Here is a 19,447-nt window from a genome sequence, read left to right as displayed (position 1 = left end):
GTTCTATTGCTTTGGACAAATGCATATAGTAACATCACTGCCATCACAAGAAAGATATAAAACATTTTTATCACCCCAAAAGTTGCCTCAGACTCTTTGTAGTCAGTTTCCTCCTCTCATCTTTATTCCCTGGAGTCTACTGATCTGTTTTCTGTCTATAGAGTGTTGCCTTTTCCAAATGTGATATAAAAGGAAAATTACAGAATGTCACATTTTCATTTAGCACAATAAATTTGAGATTCACCCGTATTTCCTGTGTCAAAAGTTTACTTCCTTATATTGTTGAGTAGAGATTGTGGCAGGCAGAATAATAATGCCCCTGCCACAGAGATGTCAACACCCTAACTCCTGGAACCTGCATATTTTATTTGAGATGGCAAGAGCATGATGTAGTTAAGATTATAAACCTTGAAAAACAGAGATTATCCATGATTATCTGAGTGTATTCAATCTTATTGCATAAATCCCTAAAGAGGAGAATCTTTCTCAGCTGTAGTAAAGAGAGGGAAGTGATGGAAGGGAGATGTGTAGCATGAGAAGAACTGGATTCATGATTGCTTTGAGAATGAGAAAGAAGAGAACACAAATCAAAGAATGTGGGTGGTCTTCTGTTAGTTTCAGAATGCATGTGGGAACCCTAATATTCCCATTTTATATTGTGTTATAGTAAATTTGTATTCATCTGCATTTCTTGATCCTTGCTTTAAATCTTTCTTCACCATCTGTCTATTGGCAATTAATAATTTCTAATTATTCCTAATAAATACAGTAAGTTGTCACTGACTATAAGAAGTTTTAAAGCAACAGGATTTTGAGGCAGCCCTAAATTCTAAATGTTGCTTCTGCTACTTACTGAATATATGAACATGGCAACTAGTTGAACCTCTCTAAGTCTCAATTTTTAATTCGTAAGAGGTGGAAAGTAATAAGTGTGATTGTTATGAAGAATCGATTAAATACAGTTCTATCGAGTATAGCTCACTGTGGTGCCTTGCTTTTGAGAAAAAAGGAGGTGCAGAACAGAGAGGAGACAGGATATAAACTCACAAGCAGAACAAATTTATTCAAGGAAAATAAATTTGCAGAGGTGGGTGACCAACTGCCAGCGTGCACGTAGACTGAACATGTGGCAGAAAGCCCAGTCATCAGTGGGCTGTTTTTTTTTTTTTTTTTTTTTTTTTTGTTTGTTTGTTTTTTTTTTTTTTTTTTTATGTCTTCTGGTAGGCTAGGGGTCCAGACAGGAGGTGGGGATGACAGATAGAGGTTTCTCTATACAAGGTTTTCAAGTATAGGCTCCCACTTCTAAACATGGAGAAAAATGCAGGGTGTGGGTGGGGGACAGCACAGGGTGTGAGAGTTAGTAGGTCTCTTTAAGGATGCCTATTTGATCTGTTTTTGGGCAAGGAGGTAGAATGACTGAGGCTTATGTCATTGTTCCATCATGGCCAATAGAAAGCACTGAAGAAATAATGATTTTATTATTTTACATTTTTTAATAACCAACTTTCTGTTTCTTTCCATGACATCATATTTTTAAAAAATGGGTTCTTTTAGTAGGACACACCTACTTAATACATATTTGCATGATCTATAAAGCCAAGCAGAACACCTATGACTAGTGAGTAGATCAGTTGATCTCTCTGCCCTTTGGAGCTTGTGATTCAAGTAGACAATTTTGATAGTAGCCATGAAAAAGCATGAACTTTCACTTCAGCCAAATGAGCATCATATTCCATTGATGACAGTTACAAGTCCTGTGACTTTGCACATGCCATTTAACCTCTTTGAACTAGCTAAAAAGAATCGCCAGCTGCAAAATTCATTGTGATTAGCAGAAGTTAAGATAAATGCATAGTACACAATTTGCAGACATTAATTTCTTTTACAAAACAAAATTTGGAGATGGAAAAATAGCATGATTCATGATCATAAATCAATCATGTAAGAATAAATGTATGTAATTTCATGTTCATGTTTTGCACCTAACTTTTTCAAGTGCTAATTTATAATGAAACATTCTCACTCAACTTATTAGCATCTAGAGAAATAATCAAATTAAAGGAATTCTCTCCTTTGCATCTATTAGATGTTTAAAGTTAGAAATTCCTTAAGTTATTGTTGCTCCCATTGTGAAGCAAATTAGTATGATTGTAGCCTGGTATTAACTCAGTGAATCTTGAAAGGACATGAGAATCCTGGTAGGATGAAGGTTGGATACCTGTTTGAACTCAGTCACTTATTGTATGGTGGCAGCATGTGTGTATTATTTGCTGGAAGTCTTTTGATGTGACTGACTATACTGATGTCTCAAGCTACCTCTTCATCTCTTCTTGTTTTGATATTTGTAGTTCAAACAAAGGCCGGAACTGGGTTTGACTGGACTGCATTATTGAGGCTCTAAAAGTTGGCAGAGAGAAGTGTGACTTAAATTAGCAGACAGGGAGCCTTTGAAAGTTACTGCTGCTGGCACAGCTAGCTGTTCTGGTACTGTAAATGCATTGATACAATATCTTATTTCTACCATCAACCTCCTTTTATGTGAATAAGAACAGCAGAATAAAGAGAAAGCAAATAGAATTAGTGTTTATTGCAAACATGTTTTAAAAAAATTCTGGTTTTTCAAATAATGACATGACAGTTGAATCCATTAAGTTTTGTCCTCACAATGTTCATTTCTTTAACACAGGACCCTAATAGCCTCTACCAAACTCACTTCACAAAGATTAACTCTACCTTTGGTTATTTTACATATTTTGTTTCTAATGTTTTGCCTAATTGTTAAGACAACTTTGTCCTACTTAGGAGTGCCTGGATTCAACTCCTAGCTCCAGCTTCCAACGCCAGGCTCCTGCCAGTGCATGCCCTGGGAGACAGCAGTGGTAGCTCATGTAACTGGGTTCCTACCACCAGTATGGAATACCTGTATTGTGTTCCTGGTCCTTGCCTTCAGTCTTGGTCCAACCCTGGCTATGAATTGAGCCAGCAGAAGGGATCTCAGTCTCCTAGTCTATCAGTCTGTCTGTCTGTCTCTGTTTCTTTCTGTCTGTGCATCTGCATATTGAAAAAAAAAAAGAATAGCTGAGCTGAGTCTCTGAAGTTTAAAAGTTAACTTTGAACCACATAATTTTTTTAATACCTGAAATACAAGAAGATTGTGAAAAGCATGTGCCTCTCAAAGCTTTATATTTCTGTAAAAAGTTAGCATCAACATAAGATTATCAAGAGGAATGTATGCTGTCATGTATATGAAATGGCCTTGCTCACATGGTGTCTAAAACACAGTATGTGCTCAATTAATGTGAAAAAGTCTTAAAATGAATGGGAGAAAATGAATAAGGATCCTTCTGGACTCTAAATATCTAGAAGATAAGGACATTTAAGAATCCTCATGCTGCTTTCTTCTTGTCATTCAGTTGTCAGATTAAATGTTTATCTGGAGGCCAGCGCCATGGCTCACTTGGCTAATCCTGCAGCGCTAGCACCCCGGGTTCTAGTCCCGGTTGGGGCGCCGGATTCTGTCCCAGTTGCTCCTCTTTCAGTCCAGCTCTCTGCTGTGGCCTGGGAAGGCAGTAGAGGATGGCCCAAGTGCTTGGGCCCTGCACCCACATGGGAAACCAGGAGGAAGCACCTGGCTCCTGGCTTCGGATTGGTGCAGCACAGCAGCCATAGTACCACAGAACTTGCAAACAATGCATCTTCAATCTTACATAAACATATATTGCCATATTGTTATGGCTCTTCATATGTGCTTCACTGTATACTCATCAAATCAGTTTCTTTTAAGATTTATTTATTTATTTTTTTAACAGTAAGAAATGATAACTTTTATTTCTGTAAGTGAGGAAATCAACAACAAAATAAGTCATAAAATCTCAAGAAAATACCATAGGTAGGTGGCAGGTAGCACAGAATTGATTTTATAATATAATGGAATCATTCCCATTCATTATAAAGATGTTGGACCATCCAGAAAAAGACTCAATTCTTAGTATCCTCTGGCTAAGAAATCATGGGCATATGTACTATGTAACTTTGGACTTCTGAATTCTGATATTTTTAAAATTTTATTTAATGAATATAAATTTCCAAAGTACAGCTTACGGATTACAATGGCTTCCCCCCCATAATGTCCCTCCCACCCGCAACCCTCCCCTTTCCCGCTCCCTCTCCCCTTCCATTCACATCAAGATTCATTTTCGATTCTCTTTATATACAGAAGATCAGTTTAGCATACATTAAGTAAAGATTTCAACAGTTTTCTCCCACACAGAAACATAAAGTGAAAAATACTGTTTGAGTACTAGTTATAGCATTAAATCTCAATGTACAGCACACTAAGGACAGAGATCCTACATGAGGAGTAAGTGCACAGTGAGTCCTGTTGTTGACTTAACAAACTGACACTCTTGTTTGTGGCATCAGAAATCACCCTAGGCTCTTGTCATGAGCTGCCAAGGCTATGGAAGCCCCCTGAGTTCACCGACTCTGATCATATTTAGACAAGGCCATGGTCAAAGTGGAAGTTCTCTCCTCCCTTCAGAGAAAGGTACCTCCTTCTTTGATGACCTGTTCTTTCCACTGGGATCTCACTCGCAGAGATCTTTCATTTAGGTTTTTTTTTTTTCCCCCAGAGTGTCTTGGCTTTCCATGCCTGAAATACTCTCATGGGCTTTTCAGCCAGATCCGCATCCCTTAAGGGCTGATTCTGAGGCCAGAGTGCTGTTTAGGACATCTGCCATTCTATGGGTCTGCTGTGTATCTCACTTCCCATGTTGGATCATTCTCTCCCTTTTTGATTCTATCAGCTAGTATTTGCAGACACTATTCTTGTTTCTGTGATCCCTTTGGTTCTTAGTCCTATCATTATGATCAATTGTGAACAGAAAATTGATCACTGGGACTAGTGAGATGGCATTGGTACATGCCACCTTGATGGGATTGAATTGGAATACTCTGGTATATTTCTAACTCTACCGTTTGAGGTAAGTTAGCTTGAGCATGTCCCGAATTACACATCTCTTCCCTCTCTTATTCCCACTCTTATATTTAACAGCGATCACTTTTCAGTTAAGTTTCAGCACTAAAGAAGAATTGTGTATTGATTACAGTATTCAACCAAAAGTATTAAGTAGAACAAACAAAAAAAATACTAAGAGGGATAACATATCAATTTGCTCATCAACAGTCAGAGTGAGGGCTGATCAAGTCACCGTTTCTCCTAGTGTTCATTTCACTTTAACAGGTTTCCTTTTTGGTGCTCAGTTAGTTGTCACCTATCAAGGAGAACAAGTGGTATTTGTCCCTTTGGGATTGGCTTATTTCACTCAGCATAATGTTTTCCAAATTCCTAACAGGGATCACTTTTCAGTTAAAATTTAAACACCTAAGAATAATTGTGTATTAATTACAGAGTTCAACCAATGTTACTGGAACAAAAAAAGTACTAAAATGGATAAAGTATTACATTGTACATCAACCGTCAGGACAAGAGCTGATCAAGTCACTGTTTCTCATAGTGTCCATTTCACTTCAACAAGTTTCCCCTTTGGTGCTCAGTTAGTTGTCATCGATCAGGGAGAACATATGATATTTGTCCCTTTGGGACTGGCTTAATTCACTCAGCATGATGTTTTCCGAATTCCTCCATCTTGTTGCAAATGACCAGGTTTCGTTGTTTTTGACTGCTGTATAGTATTCGATAATCAATGTGATACACCACATTAACAGACTGCAGAAGAAAAACGATATGGTTATCTCAATAGACGCTGAGAAAGCATTTGATAAAATACAACACCCTTTCATGATGAAAACTCTAAGCAAACTGGGTTTGGAAGGAACATTCCTCAATACAATCAAAGCAATCTATGAAAATCCCACAGCCAACATCCTGTTGAATGGGGAAAAGTTGTAAGCATTTCCACTGAGATCTGGTACCAGACAGGGATGCCCACTCTCACCACTGCTATTCAATACAGTTCTGGAAATTCTAACCAGAGCTATTAGGCAAGAAAAAGAAATTAAAGGGATACAAATTGGGAAGGAAGAACTCAAACAATCCCTCTTTGCAGATGATATGATTCTTTATTTAGGGGACCCAAAGAACTCTACTAAGAGATTATTGGAACTCATAGAAGTTTTAGGCAAGGTAGCAGGTTATAAAATTAATGCACAAAAATCAACAGCCTTTGTATACACAGGCAATGCCACAGCTGAGGAAGAACTTCTAAGATCAATCCTATTCACAATAGCTACAAAAACAATCAAATACCTTGGAATAAACTTTACCAAGGACATTAAAGATCTCTACGATGAAAATTACAAAACCTTAAAGAAAGAAATAGAAGAGGATACCAAAAAATGGAAAAATCTCTCATGCTCATGGATTGGAAGAATCATTATCATCAAATTGTCCATTCTCCCAAAAGCAATTTATAGATTCAGTGCAATACCAATCAAGATAACAAAGACCTTTTTCTCAGATCTAGAAAAAATGATGCTGAAATTCATATGGAGACACAGGAGACCTCGAATAGCTAAAGCAATCTTGTACAACAAAAACAAAGCTGGAGGCATCACAATACCAGATTTCAGGACATACTACAGGGCAGTTGTTATCAAAACAGCATGGTACTGGTACAGAAACAGATGGATAGACCAATGGAACAGAATTGAAACACCAGAAATCAACCCAAACATCTACAGCCAACTCATATTTGATCAAGGATCCAAAACCAATCCCGGGAGTAAGGACAGTCTATTCAATAAATGGTGCTGGGAAAATTGGATTTCCACGTGCAGAATCATGAAGTAAGACCCCTACCTTTCACCTTATACAAAAATCCACTCAGCATGGATTAAAGAATTAAATCTATGACCCAACACCATCAAATTATTAGAGAGCATTGGAAAAACCCTGCAAGATATAGGTACCGGCAATGACTTCTTGGAAAAGACCCCAGAAGCACAGGCAGTCAAAACCAAAATTAACATTTGGGATTGCATCAAATTGAGAAGTTTCTGTACTGCAAAAGAAACAGACCAGTGAAGAGGCAACCGACAGAATGGGAAAAAATATTTGCAAACTATGCAACTGATAAAGGGTTGATAACCAGAATCTACAAAGAAATCAAGAAACTCCGCACGATCAAAACAAACAACCCACTTAAGAGATGGGCCAAGGACCTCAATAGACATTTTTCAAAAGAGGAAATCCAAATGGCCAACAGACACATGAAAAAATGTTCAAGATCACTAGCAATCAGGGAAATGCAAATCAAAACCACAATGAGGTTCCACCTCACCCCAGTTAGAATGCCTCACATTCAGAAATCTACCAACAATAGATGCTGGAGAGGATGTGGGGAAAAGGGGACACTAACCCACCGTTGGTGGGAATGCAAATTGGTTAAGCCACTATGGAAATCAGTCTGGAGATTCCTCAGAAACCTGAATATAACCCTACCATTCAACCCAGCCATCCCACTCCTTGGAATTTACCCAAAGGAAATGAAATTGGCAAACAAACAAGCTGTCTGCACATTAATGTTTATTGCAGCTCAATTCACAATAGCTAAGACCTGGAACCAACCCAAATGCCCATCAACAGTAGACTGGATAAAGATTTCTTTATTTATTAGAAAGGCAGAGATACAGGGAGACAAAGAGAGCCAGATCTTCCCTCTGCTGGTTTTCTCCCCAGATGGCATAAAGGCCAGAGTTGGGGTGATCCAAAGCCAGGAGCCAGGAGCTTCTTCTGGGTCTCTCATGTGGGCGCCAGAGCCCAAGCACTTGGGACATCTTCCACTGCTTTCATAGGCCATCATCAGGGAGCTGAATCTGAAGTGAAGCAGCCAGGACTTGAACGAGTGCCAATATGGGATGCTGACATTGCAGGCGGAGGCTTTACTCACCACAGTACCACCTCAACTCATCAAAATTTTTACAAGTGTTTCAACTGTTTTCAAAATGTGTGTGTATATTTACATAAATTGCTCAAACTATATTTATGATGATGATAAAATGAGAAATATTATTATGTAGTATCATGTGTATTTATAGATGAAGTGCTTGAGACAAAGAAAGGTTTAGAAACTTGACCCATAGTCACATAGGTGAGTGGTAAGTGATACAGTAAATTTAAAGTGATAAAATCATGACATATAGATGAAGTCATGGTATTTTCTTATGGAACTCCAGTGGGTATTCTGTAGCACTTTGGAGATTCTACTTGGACAACATTCATGAGATGATCTGGACCATTAAATAATCCCATCAATACTTGACTTAATTGCTCTCATTAATTATTAGTTTTATTATACTTGAGTAACATGAATATAACTTTTTAAAACAATAAAAATAGTTCATATTCCTTCCAAATGAAAACATATCTGTCCATCTTAGAAAGTTTTCAGGAATAAAGACAAAACAAAAGTAACAAATTTAGTTGTAAAAGTTTGTTCTATGAAAAGTCACACTACATTAGACTGGTGGTCTCTCTATTGATCTGTCTTTGTGTTGTCATTGATTGTTTTAGGATTATTAGAATATCAAAAATTAACCTATTCTCTTTATATTTTCAGCATTTTAATCTTTATCACCAAAAATTTAGGATTTTTAGTGTACTGTAACATGGCATAGCCAAAAAACAAAGAACTGGAGAACTTGAATGTGTGATGGTCAGAAAGAAAAGCCCAGCTCACAGAGTGCCTTGAAGGAAGCACTTTATCTTTTTGGATGTTTCTTTATCTGTAAAGTTAAAGTCCTTTGAGCACAGAAGGCTCTCAGTTTTTTCTTGAACAAGGAATGGAAATTGGAATATGTGATTCGGTTCCCTTTTGGCTCTAAAATCCAATGACTTTGATTTCTAAAACTTTGTTTAGTTTCAAGTTAGAAGATCTGCAGTCAGTGATTAACTTTTTTGCTTACTTAAGCCATGGATCCAGCTACACTCAAGGTTAGTATTTCATGCTACCTTCATGTTATAGAATTTAACAAGGAGAAAAATCACTTCTCACTGGCCACACTGTTTGAAGTCCCCTTGGTGTTCAGCACCTAAGTCTCTCTGTTCACATTGTAAGGCCTTCTTTAAACACGAATTACTTGTGTGTACAGGTGAAGTCCCATCAAGCTCACTGATAATATGGATAGGACTTCTAGTTAATGTTTATGACCTCTCTTCCATTTTCCCAGTTCCAACTTGTATTAGAGAAAGAATTTACTATCAGTTTCTTCTGATCATTTTAAAGGAAATCAAGAGCATCACCAAAGGTTTCCAAAGTTTAATGAATTCTGGAAAAGTAAGACTGAGCAAAAACATTTCACAAAAAAATCATATGCTGTCTTTTTGACAGACTTATTCTTCCACAAAGGACCAAAACTTTTTCTAGATGTTTCCCAAATTGTGTCTAAGATTTTGAATGCATAAACAGAAGTCCAAAGTCTCCCTTGTTAAATATTTTTCTGACTGTTTTGTTTGTTAAAAGTGTCCTCTTGAAATAACTCGATTTCTTAGTTCAGTAATTATGCTTCCACATAAAATTATGTATTAGCCAAGGATATGAATCCTCTCACTTGTAATTATCTGGTCTCATTAGAAAACTGGCTGTGCATTAGGAAATCAGTGATTAAACTTTCATTCAGCATAGTTTCTTCATCAGTTGTTGTAGCAGGTGTCAGGATTATTCTCTACTGATACTTTGCTTGGACTGTTAATCAGTTTCTATGAAAAAAATGAGATCATTTATTGTGTCTATGTTAGATTCTCTATTTTTTTGTGAATTTTCATGGCATTAAATGTAATAATAAATAACATACTTTGGATCCCTAAAAGTGAAAAGTTCCAATTCTTTTTTCTGACACAGCAGAGCTCTTATTAAGTGTTCAGGCACAAAGCAATATTTTTAATGTGAAATTTCCAATGAGAGGAGAGTAATGTAAGCAATTATCTCAGATGGAAACAACAACTTTAATAAGCCTCTGATGAGTTTATTTCATATTAGCATGTGCTAATAAAACTATTAATTTTCTCAGAATTATAGTAATTATATTCTTTCTGATGTAAAGACATACATGCATTTACCATACATACATGGTAAAAGGGAGAGGGACTTATGTGAACTCAACATAATGATTTTTATATACTACAAGTCAATAGTCAAACTAAAAAATTACTATTTGTGTGTTAATGTATATGTCTAAAATTCTGTTTTTTACCTACTGTACAAATTTATCATTAATTTCAAAATGTAATTCATAATCATACACTTTAAAATTTTCAATCATTTATTTCTCATGAATTGTTTTCCCATTTCATAAACCCCTCTAATGTTCTGCCTTGTCTCTCTTTAAACTTTATGGAAATAATTCCTAATTTAAAAATTAAAAACATAGGCAAATTTGTTATGAGATCTTTGTCAGAATTTTATTTCCGAATTTGAAAGGGAAGAGAGCTAAGCTGGTCAGTTAAGATATTCTGTCTTGAGCCGGCGCCGTGGCTCAATAGGCTAATCCTCCACCTTGCGGCGCCGGCACACCGGGTTCTAGTCCCGGTTGGGGCGCCGGATTCTGTCCCGGTTGCCCCTCTTCCAGGCCAGCTCTCTGCTATGGCCAGGGAGTGCAGTGGAGGATGGCCCAGGTGCTTGGGCCCTGCACCCCATGGGAGACCAGGAAAAGCACCTGGCTCCTGGCTCCTGCCAGGATCAGCGCGGTGCGCCGGCTGCAGCGGCGGCCATTGGAGGGTGAACCAGCGGCAAAGGAAGACCTTTCTCTCTCTGTCTCTCTCTCTCAATGTCCACTCTGCCTGTCAAAAAAAAAAAAAAAAAAAAAAAAAAAAAAAAAAAAAAGATATTCTGTCTTGGTAAGGATACTTTCAAACTAAAAAGATTAATTAGATAATCCTTATTATCTGCTTACAATAAAAATATCATGCTAATGAACATAGACACCTAAAGGAATACTGAGTTCAGAAGGGACCTATGAGTAAAGTTTGTTAGAAATTGCTTGGATATCTTATTAGTATTGTCTTTTTTTGTATTTCTCTGTTCAAGAAGGTTTTATTTTTGACTAGGTTTGGGTCAATTTTTCTTTATAAGTTGCTGCAGATAGAAGATACTTATCTTCAAAAATGTTGTCAGATGAAACTTTATACTTACATCGCATGTGCTTTTAAAATCAGCTTTATTGAACCATGATTGACATACACTAAATGTAGCTATTTAAAGGTGCAGTTTTTGGATATATATTATATACCCAAAACTATTTGATTCAAGATAATGAATATGTTTATTGCCCCCAAAAGTGGTGTTGTGTGCCTTTTAAATTTCTCTTTCCTGCATCTTCTCCCTAATCTTAAGCAACTATTAAACAGATTTTTGTAATCAGAATTAATTTGAATTTTTATTTTCTAGGTTTTTATATAAATGAATTTAAAGAGAGTATATTTTGTGGGGCATTTCAGGAGAGTCTGGCTTGTTTTCTTCAGCATAATTATTTTGTGTGATTCATGAATGTTCTGTATGACAATACTTTATTCCTTTTTATTGTCCAGTATAACTCTTACACTGGATATAACATTTGTTAATTCTTTCATATGCTAATGAATATTTGACCAATTTCCAAATTTTTGCAAACACTAAAAATGCTATGAACAGCTGCGTACAAATCTTTGAATAAACGTATGGTCCATTTCTTGTGAATGAACACCTAGAAATTGAACAGTGAATCATGTACTTGGTATATGTTTAATTTTTAGGAAACATCAAACTGCTTTCAAAACAGTTGCATGGTTTTATATTATCACCAGCATTGTGTAAGACCTCAATTTCTTACATACCTTTGTCAACAGAGGAACGGAATGGTCAGCCTACTTAATTTTAGCAAATCTAATAATAGTGTAGTGGTCATTAGGAAAAGGCAAATAAAAACCACCATAAGCTTCACTGCAAGACTATCAAAACAGAGAGCCCTGCACCCTGACTTGGAAATTCTAGCATCCAGAAGTATATTCAGTAAATTCCACTATTTATAAGTTATGTAATCTGAAGCATTTTTACAGTAGCCCACATGGACTAAGTCTACGATCCATGAATTAATTTTTCTATTGTAATATAGTGTATGGTAAAGATAAAAATTAGTTACCATCTTTTAATTTTTTTAAAGATTTTATTTATTTACTTAAGAGGCAGAGTTACAGAGGGAGAGACAGAAAGAAAGGTCTTTCAACCGCTACTTTACATCCCAAATGGCCACAATGGATGGAGCTGCGTTGATCCAAAGCCAGGAGCCAGGAGCTTCTTCCAGGTATCCTGTATAGGTGCAGAGGCCCAAACACCTGGACAATCTTCTACTTCTTTCCCAGGCACAAGCAAGGAGCTGGATCAGAAGAAGAGCCTCTGGAACACAAACCAGTGCCCATAGGGGATGCTGGCACACACAGGGAAGCTTAGCCCACTATGCCACAATACAGGTTCCTCTGGGTTCTGTTTTGTTTCCTTGGTCTATTTATTTTTGTGACAGCAAAAGCAGATTTGATAATTTGATACATTTAATATTAAATATATATTTGAATAAGATATTAATCACTATTCAAACTTTGTCCTTAATTTTGAAGTTTTTGAGAGGGTTACTCTAGGTTAAATTTTGTGTGTGTGTGTGTGTGTGTGATTTCTACAAAAATAATTCTGATAGAGTATTGAGTGTATTAAATGTACACATCATTTTGTGGGAAATTGACAACATTAATGAGCTTGTTAACCCCCTGGAAACAATGCATCTCTACATTTATTTTGATCTTAATTTCTTTCTTCATTGTTTATAAATTTTAATATACAAGTCTTAAACTCCTTTTGTGAAAGATTTTAGTTTTAATTGTTTCCATCAACTCTTAAATTTTATTTATTTATTTATTTATTTGAGAGAGAGAGAGAGAGAGAGAGAGAGAGAGAACTCTAGTCCTCTGTTTGATTCCCTGAAAGGCCTGAAAAAGCTAGGGTTGGACTGGGCCAAAAAAGGAGCCAGTAATGCAATTCCAGTCTGCAACACGAATGGCAGAACTCAATTATTTGGGCCATCACCACTGCTTCCCGGGATCCTCATTGGCAGGAAGCTAGGGTCAGGAGTGAGAGCTGAATTTTGAAGTCAAGGACTCTGATATGCAACATGGGTGCCCCAACTAGTGTGTTAAACACTAAACTAAATGTTTCTCCTGCTTTGATGCAAGCTTTATCTCCAAATAGTTCATTTATTTTTACAGTATTACTAAAAATATTATATTTTAATTTTTATAAATAAATAACATTTTTCCAGAAACAATGATTGCTCAGCGACCTACCTATACTCCATACTCTATAATGTAGTCACAGAATTGGGCATAGAATTCCCACAAGTCATAGTGCACAGGGCTCTCACAATCACAGGGAACAAGGTATCCACTTTCAACCATGCAAGGCTGCTACATCCATGGAGAATGCCAGGGTTTTCCCAGAGCCAGCTGCCTGTCAGTGTTCTGCCTTGGCAGTTTGAGTACAGATGTCAATGATATAAAGGGGAAGGGAGCACCTCACAGGCTTAAGTGGGTGCCCTTCCCCCTGCCAACCCACATGAATCAGAGTCAGTGGGGACTGCGGATTTATCCCTCAGATAAAATCCCTAGTCACACTCATGCTAGCCAAGGCAGCCTGTACTTGCCTTGTTAAGATGGCACTTCCTCCCTGCTATTCCCTCGGAGCCTTTGTTGGGGGATAGGAAGCAGGCAATGTGCTCTTGCTTTTTGTGGTTAGGTGGGCCACTTTGACCACCACTAACACTCCAGGTTGATCTCAAAGTCCCTGTGGTCTGCAGGGTTTTCCTTGGGCAATATCACCAGTGATATGCCAGTCTCCTCTCATTTCTTTTTAAGAAGATGGCATCTCCTCCTGATGTGGATTCTGGTGGTTATAGGAGCCTAGATTTATTCTTGAGGTGAAAAAAAGTACAAATTGATAGGACAGACAACTTATAGAGCATTTATTATCCCACAATGAGCATGTCCTATTTAATCAAGTCAATATAAATATAAAATTTAATTCTCCATTTTTAGTACTTTGACCCTAGCAAGCTACTTATCCTTTCTGACCCTGAAGTCTTCAGAGTCATGAAATGGGTATTATACATGTCTCAGGTTTGTGGTGAAGATGTAGGAACAACACAAATATAAAGAATCCAAGTATGACATACTCATTCACAGTGGACACTTCCAAATACTTGTTATCTTTCCCATTAGAATGCTATGTAACTCCTGAAACCTGTTATCACCAACCTACTAAGAGGGATTGTAAGTCCCAAGTATACTAACTGCATCTCATCAGGAAGTTGTGTTGCTGTCAAAATCATGTGGTCACATGGCATTGGTTTCTCCTTAATGAAATATAAGCCACTTGCCCTCCTTTATTTCCTATTTCTCATATTAAGCGTGGTCTTCCTGAAAGCAACCAGAGCTTGATTCCTCCTTTTTTTCTAAAATTATGATGATAAATAGGTAGATAGATAAATAGATCAATCTGAGCAGTCCACCATTGTATATTTTTATCTTTAGGCAGTCTCCGTAGGGATTAAATGAAACCATATTAAACAAAAATCTGTGATGAAGATTGTGTATATATGGCATGTTAAAATAAGTCCTTAAGTATATATAGAGGAAGTACTGATCCCTTCAACTATTTGAAAGCACTTTTTCAGTTTATGAAATTTATGGAAAAATCCTTTTCCAAAATAGGTCAACATTCTGGAAATTAAAAGAGAAATGTTATAAATTAAAACTTATAGAAAAATATGAACGAACTTGATCAGCCCTTGCCCTGACTGTTGATAAACAACTTAATATGTTATCCCTCTTAGTATTTTTTTTTGTTTGTTCTACTTAATACTTTTGGTTGAATACTGTAATCAATACACAATTCTTCTTAAGTGCTGAAACTTAACTAAAAAGTGATCGCTGTTAAATGTAAGAGTGGGAATAAGAGAGGGAAGAGATGTGCAATTCGGGACATGCTCAAGCTGACTTACCTCAAACAGTAGAGTTAGAAACATACCAGGGGATTCCAATTCAATCCCATCAAGGTGGCATGTACCAATGCCATCTCACTAGTCCCAGTGATTAATTTCTGTTCACAATTGATCATAATGATAGGACTAAGAACCAAAGGGATCACAGAAACAAGAATAGTGTCTGCAAATACTAGCTGATAGAATCAAAAAGGGAGAGAACGATCCAACATGGGAAGTGAGATACACAGCAGACCCATAGAATGGCAGATGTCCCAAACAGCACTCTGGCCTCAGAATCAGCCCTTAAGGCATGTGGATCCGGCTGAAATACCCATGAGAGTATTTCAGGCATGGAAAGCCAAGACACTCTGGGGAAAAAAAATAAATAAATAAATAAATAAAACTAAATGAAAGGTCTCTGGGAGTGAGATCCCAGTGGAAAGAACAGGTCATCAAAGAAGGAGGTACCTTTCTCTGAAGGGAGGAGAGAACTTCCACTTTGACCATGGCCTTGTCTAAATATGATCAGAGTCGGTGAACTCAGGGGGCTTTCCATAGCCTTGGCAGCTCATGACAAGAGCCTAGGGTGATTACTGATGCCACAAACAAGAGTGTCAATTTGTTAAGTCAACAACAGGAGTCACTGTGCACTTACTCCTCATGTAGGATCTCTGTCCTTAGTGTGCTGTACATTGAGATTTAATGCTATAACTAGTACTCAAACAATATTTTTCACCTTATTGTTCTTTGTGGGAGCAAACTGTTGAAATCTTTACTTAATGTATGCTAAACTGATCTTCTGTATATAAAGAGAATTGAAAATGAATCTTGATGTGAATGGAAGGGGAGAGGGAGTGTGAAAGGGGAGGGCTACCGGTGGGAGGGATGTTATGGGGGGGAAGCCATTGTAATCCATATTCTGTACTTTGGAAATTTATATTCATTAAATAAAAGTTAAAAAAAAAGAAAAATGGGAATGGATTTCAAAAACAGGCCTTATTCAAAAGTGGTTCTTAAACATTAGTGGATCTAAATGTAGCCTAGGGAACTTTCTTTTTAAGAATCCTCAATATCAGACGAGATTGGGCGCGTTCAGGGTGCTATGGCCAGAGGGACAAATATCATATGTTCTCCCTGATCGGTGACAACTAACTGAGCACCAAAGAGGAATCCTGTTGAAGTGAAATGGGCACTATGAGAAACAGTGACTTGATCAGTTCTTGTCCTGACTGTTGATGTACAATGTAATTATTTATCCATTTTAGTATTTTTTTGGTTCTAGTACTATTGGTCGAACTCTGTAATTAACACACAATTAATCTTAGGTGTTTAAATTTTAACTGAAAAGTGATCCCTGTTAAATGTAAGAGTGGGAATAAGACAGGGAGGAGATGTACAATTTGGGACATGCTCAATTGGACTTGCCCCAATTGATGGAGTTAGAAACGTGCCAGTGTATTCCAGTGCAATCCCATCAAGGTGGCATGTACCAATGCCATCTCACTAGTCCAAGTGATCAATTTAAGTTCACAATTGATCACACTGATAGGTCTAAGAGTCAAAGGGATCACACAAAGAAGACTAGTGTCTGCTAATACTAACTGATAGAATTAAAAAGGAGAGAACGATCCATCATGGGAAGCGGGATACACAGCAGACTCATAGAATGGCAGATGTCCTAAATAGCACTCTGGCTTCAGAATCAGCCCTTAAGGCATTCAGATATGGCTGAAGAGCCCATGAGAGTATTTTAGGCATGGAAAGCCAAGACACTCTGGGGGAAAAAAAAAAAAACCTAAATGAAAGTTCTCTGCGAGTGAGATCCAGTGGAAAGAACGGGGCCATCAAAGGAGGTACCTTTCTCTGAAGGGAGGAGGGAACTTCCACTTTGACTAAGACCTTGTCTGAATAAGATTGAAGTCAGCGAACGCAAAAGGCTTCCATAGCCTTGGCAACTCATGACTAGAGCCTAGGGAGATTACTGACACCATAAACAAGAGTGTCAAATTGTTAAGTCAACAACAGGAGTCACTATGTACTTACTTCTCATGTGGGATCTGTCCTTAATGTGTTGTCCAATGTGAAGTAATGCTATAACTAGTACTCAAACAGTATTTTACACTTTGTGTTTCTGTGTGGGTGCAAACTGATGAAATCTTTACTTAATATATACTAAATCGATCTTCTGCATATAAAGATATTTGAAAATGAATCTTGATGTGAATGGAAGGGGAGAGGGAGCAGGAGATGGGAGGGGTGCGAGTGGGAGGGAAGTAATGGGGGGTGAAGCCACTGTAATCCATAAACTGTACTTTGGAAATTTATATTTACTAAATAAAAGTTAAAAAAAAAAAGAATCCTCAATATCATTTCTGAAATGCTGATTAATTAAATCTGAGGCATGGCCCATGAACTTACATTACTAACCCCACTGATAATTTGGGTGAGCCAGACCAGATAGTGCTGGTTTTTCCCACTGAAAAGAATTATTAGAGGGAAGTTTTTACCTGCCGTGTATTTTGCCTAAAGGCAGGAGGATTGCATCAATATGTATGTAGCAGTGGATGATGACCTCTCAGTAGTTATAAAGGAGGAACTCAAACTGGTTGACAAGGCCCAAGACTAGTCCAGAAATGTGTTGTTTCTGGCAAAGATGGTTCAAATATTGTTTGTAATGTCCTTAGGCTAAGCTTACTCTCTCCAGCTCACCAGTAACTGGCTCTCTGATTCCATTTCAAAATAAATCAAGCTGTACTTAGATTTAAGTAATGCTCCTGGCCCTGAAGTATTTCAGTTTGTAAACACTGAGAGTTTAAAAGAACTTTGTCTAAATCATAGAAAACTTTGAGTATGTTAAGTATTGGATGCTACCTTTATTTGTTAAGTTCTGAATATGCCAAGCCAGCCTAAACCAAACAGAGTCAAATTACAAACTTTTTTTCATAGTCAAGCTTAACATGTTTTGAAGTAGTAAATGCAGACTCAATCCCTACTGTTATTCCAGAATATATTGGTTGAGTGCCCTGTGCATACTACCAGAACATGAGTAGTATACCTGAGTAGGAACTGAGTCTTTGTACTTGTCCTCAGAACCAGTATATAACATAGAATCTAATAGATGCCCAAATAGTACTTAAATGAAAGAGATGAAAAGGAAGAAAAAGATGGGAGGATGTACAGAAGGAAAAAAAGGAACATGGAGAAAAGAAGGAAAGAGGGAAAGTGGAAAGAAGAAAAGACCAAGAAAAGGAAGAGAAAATTTCAGTTGTGGAAAATTTTTTTTTTTTGTACATTAGTATTTACATTTATTTCTCAGAAGCATTTTACACACTCATTATTGAACAAAATTGGAATGCAAACAAATATACAAATACCATAATAAACTTTATCAAATAAAATAACTGGCACTAGTGTTATAAGCATATTATTGGACCTGGTGAGGAGAAGTGATGAAAGCCTGCAGCCCATGACATTTTTCTTTTTATCAAAAGAAAATGCTCCATAAAAATATGGAACGCTTCACGAATTTGCGTGTCATCCTTGCGCAGGGGCCATGCTAATCTTCTCTGTATCGTTCCAATTTTAGTATATGTGCTGCCGAAGCGAGCACAGTTGTGGAAAATTTTGGAGTATGATTGATGCCTCACCAAAGAAAATGAAAACAAGAATATGGTGTATTTTAGTTGGAAGTTTCTATATATTAATCAAATTTAGTATCAGGAATCTCTATGCAAAAAGGAAACATGGAGAATTATTTGAGTATTAATTTAACCCTGGGTTCTCAAGTATTGATAGAATTGCCCTTGATCTTGTTGTTTGTCACCTAAGGAGCTTTCTCCTGGGTTCAGAAATGAAAATAATATCAAATGAATATTTTGGAAGATTTTTTGAACTTTGATTACTAATAATGTAGTTAATATAAAATTAACATCAATGAGATACCACTGTATTATTTATATTTTAATCACATACTTTTTCACAATCTATCAATATAATTGTCTCATTGTGTCTATAGTATTTTTCATTGGATAAAAGATAAAGGAAACAAAAATAAGAGGTAGGGGAGAGGGAAATAGAGAGACACAGAGAGAGAGAGGCAGAGAGATCATGGCTTACTTTCAGAAAATTAAGCTCATTAAAAAGTATGTACTGGGAAATTCTATTATTTTGGTTATTGAGCTTTCTGTCTTCTTTCTGAAACAAAAATCTACTCAAAGACTCAAAGCACAGTTCTTTAAAATCAAGGGAATTGGAAATCCATAAAATTGTTTAGATCCCATGCTGTGTATTAGACAGACTCGAGTGCCATGAGTTTAGGTAGTCATTCACATCCTATTATGGTCTGAATGACCTTTGATATATCACCTCACTTCTCCAACATTGAGCTTTTGATTGACTGTATCACTCAGCTTCATTCTGTTATAAT

General features: G+C 37.0%; 1 protein-coding gene and 1 non-coding gene across 9 annotated transcripts in view; one reads left to right on the top strand and one right to left on the bottom strand.

Moving 5' to 3' along the window:
- The window catches only part of LINGO2 (leucine rich repeat and Ig domain containing 2), a 1,403,193-nt gene that overhangs the window by 1,007,729 nt on the left and 376,017 nt on the right, over window positions 1-19,447 (top strand). The gene's annotated exons all lie outside the window — the stretch shown is intronic.
- On the bottom strand, window positions 18,525-18,631 carry LOC127484950 (U6 spliceosomal RNA). Its single transcript, XR_007912150.1, has one exon. It is a non-coding gene; the product is annotated as a U6 spliceosomal RNA (small nuclear RNA).

Source organism: Oryctolagus cuniculus, chromosome 1 (genome assembly GCF_964237555.1).
Source record: "Oryctolagus cuniculus chromosome 1, mOryCun1.1, whole genome shotgun sequence".
Classification (NCBI taxonomy): domain Eukaryota; kingdom Metazoa; phylum Chordata; class Mammalia; order Lagomorpha; family Leporidae; genus Oryctolagus; species Oryctolagus cuniculus.
This window is presented reverse-complemented; position numbering and strand designations above follow the sequence as displayed.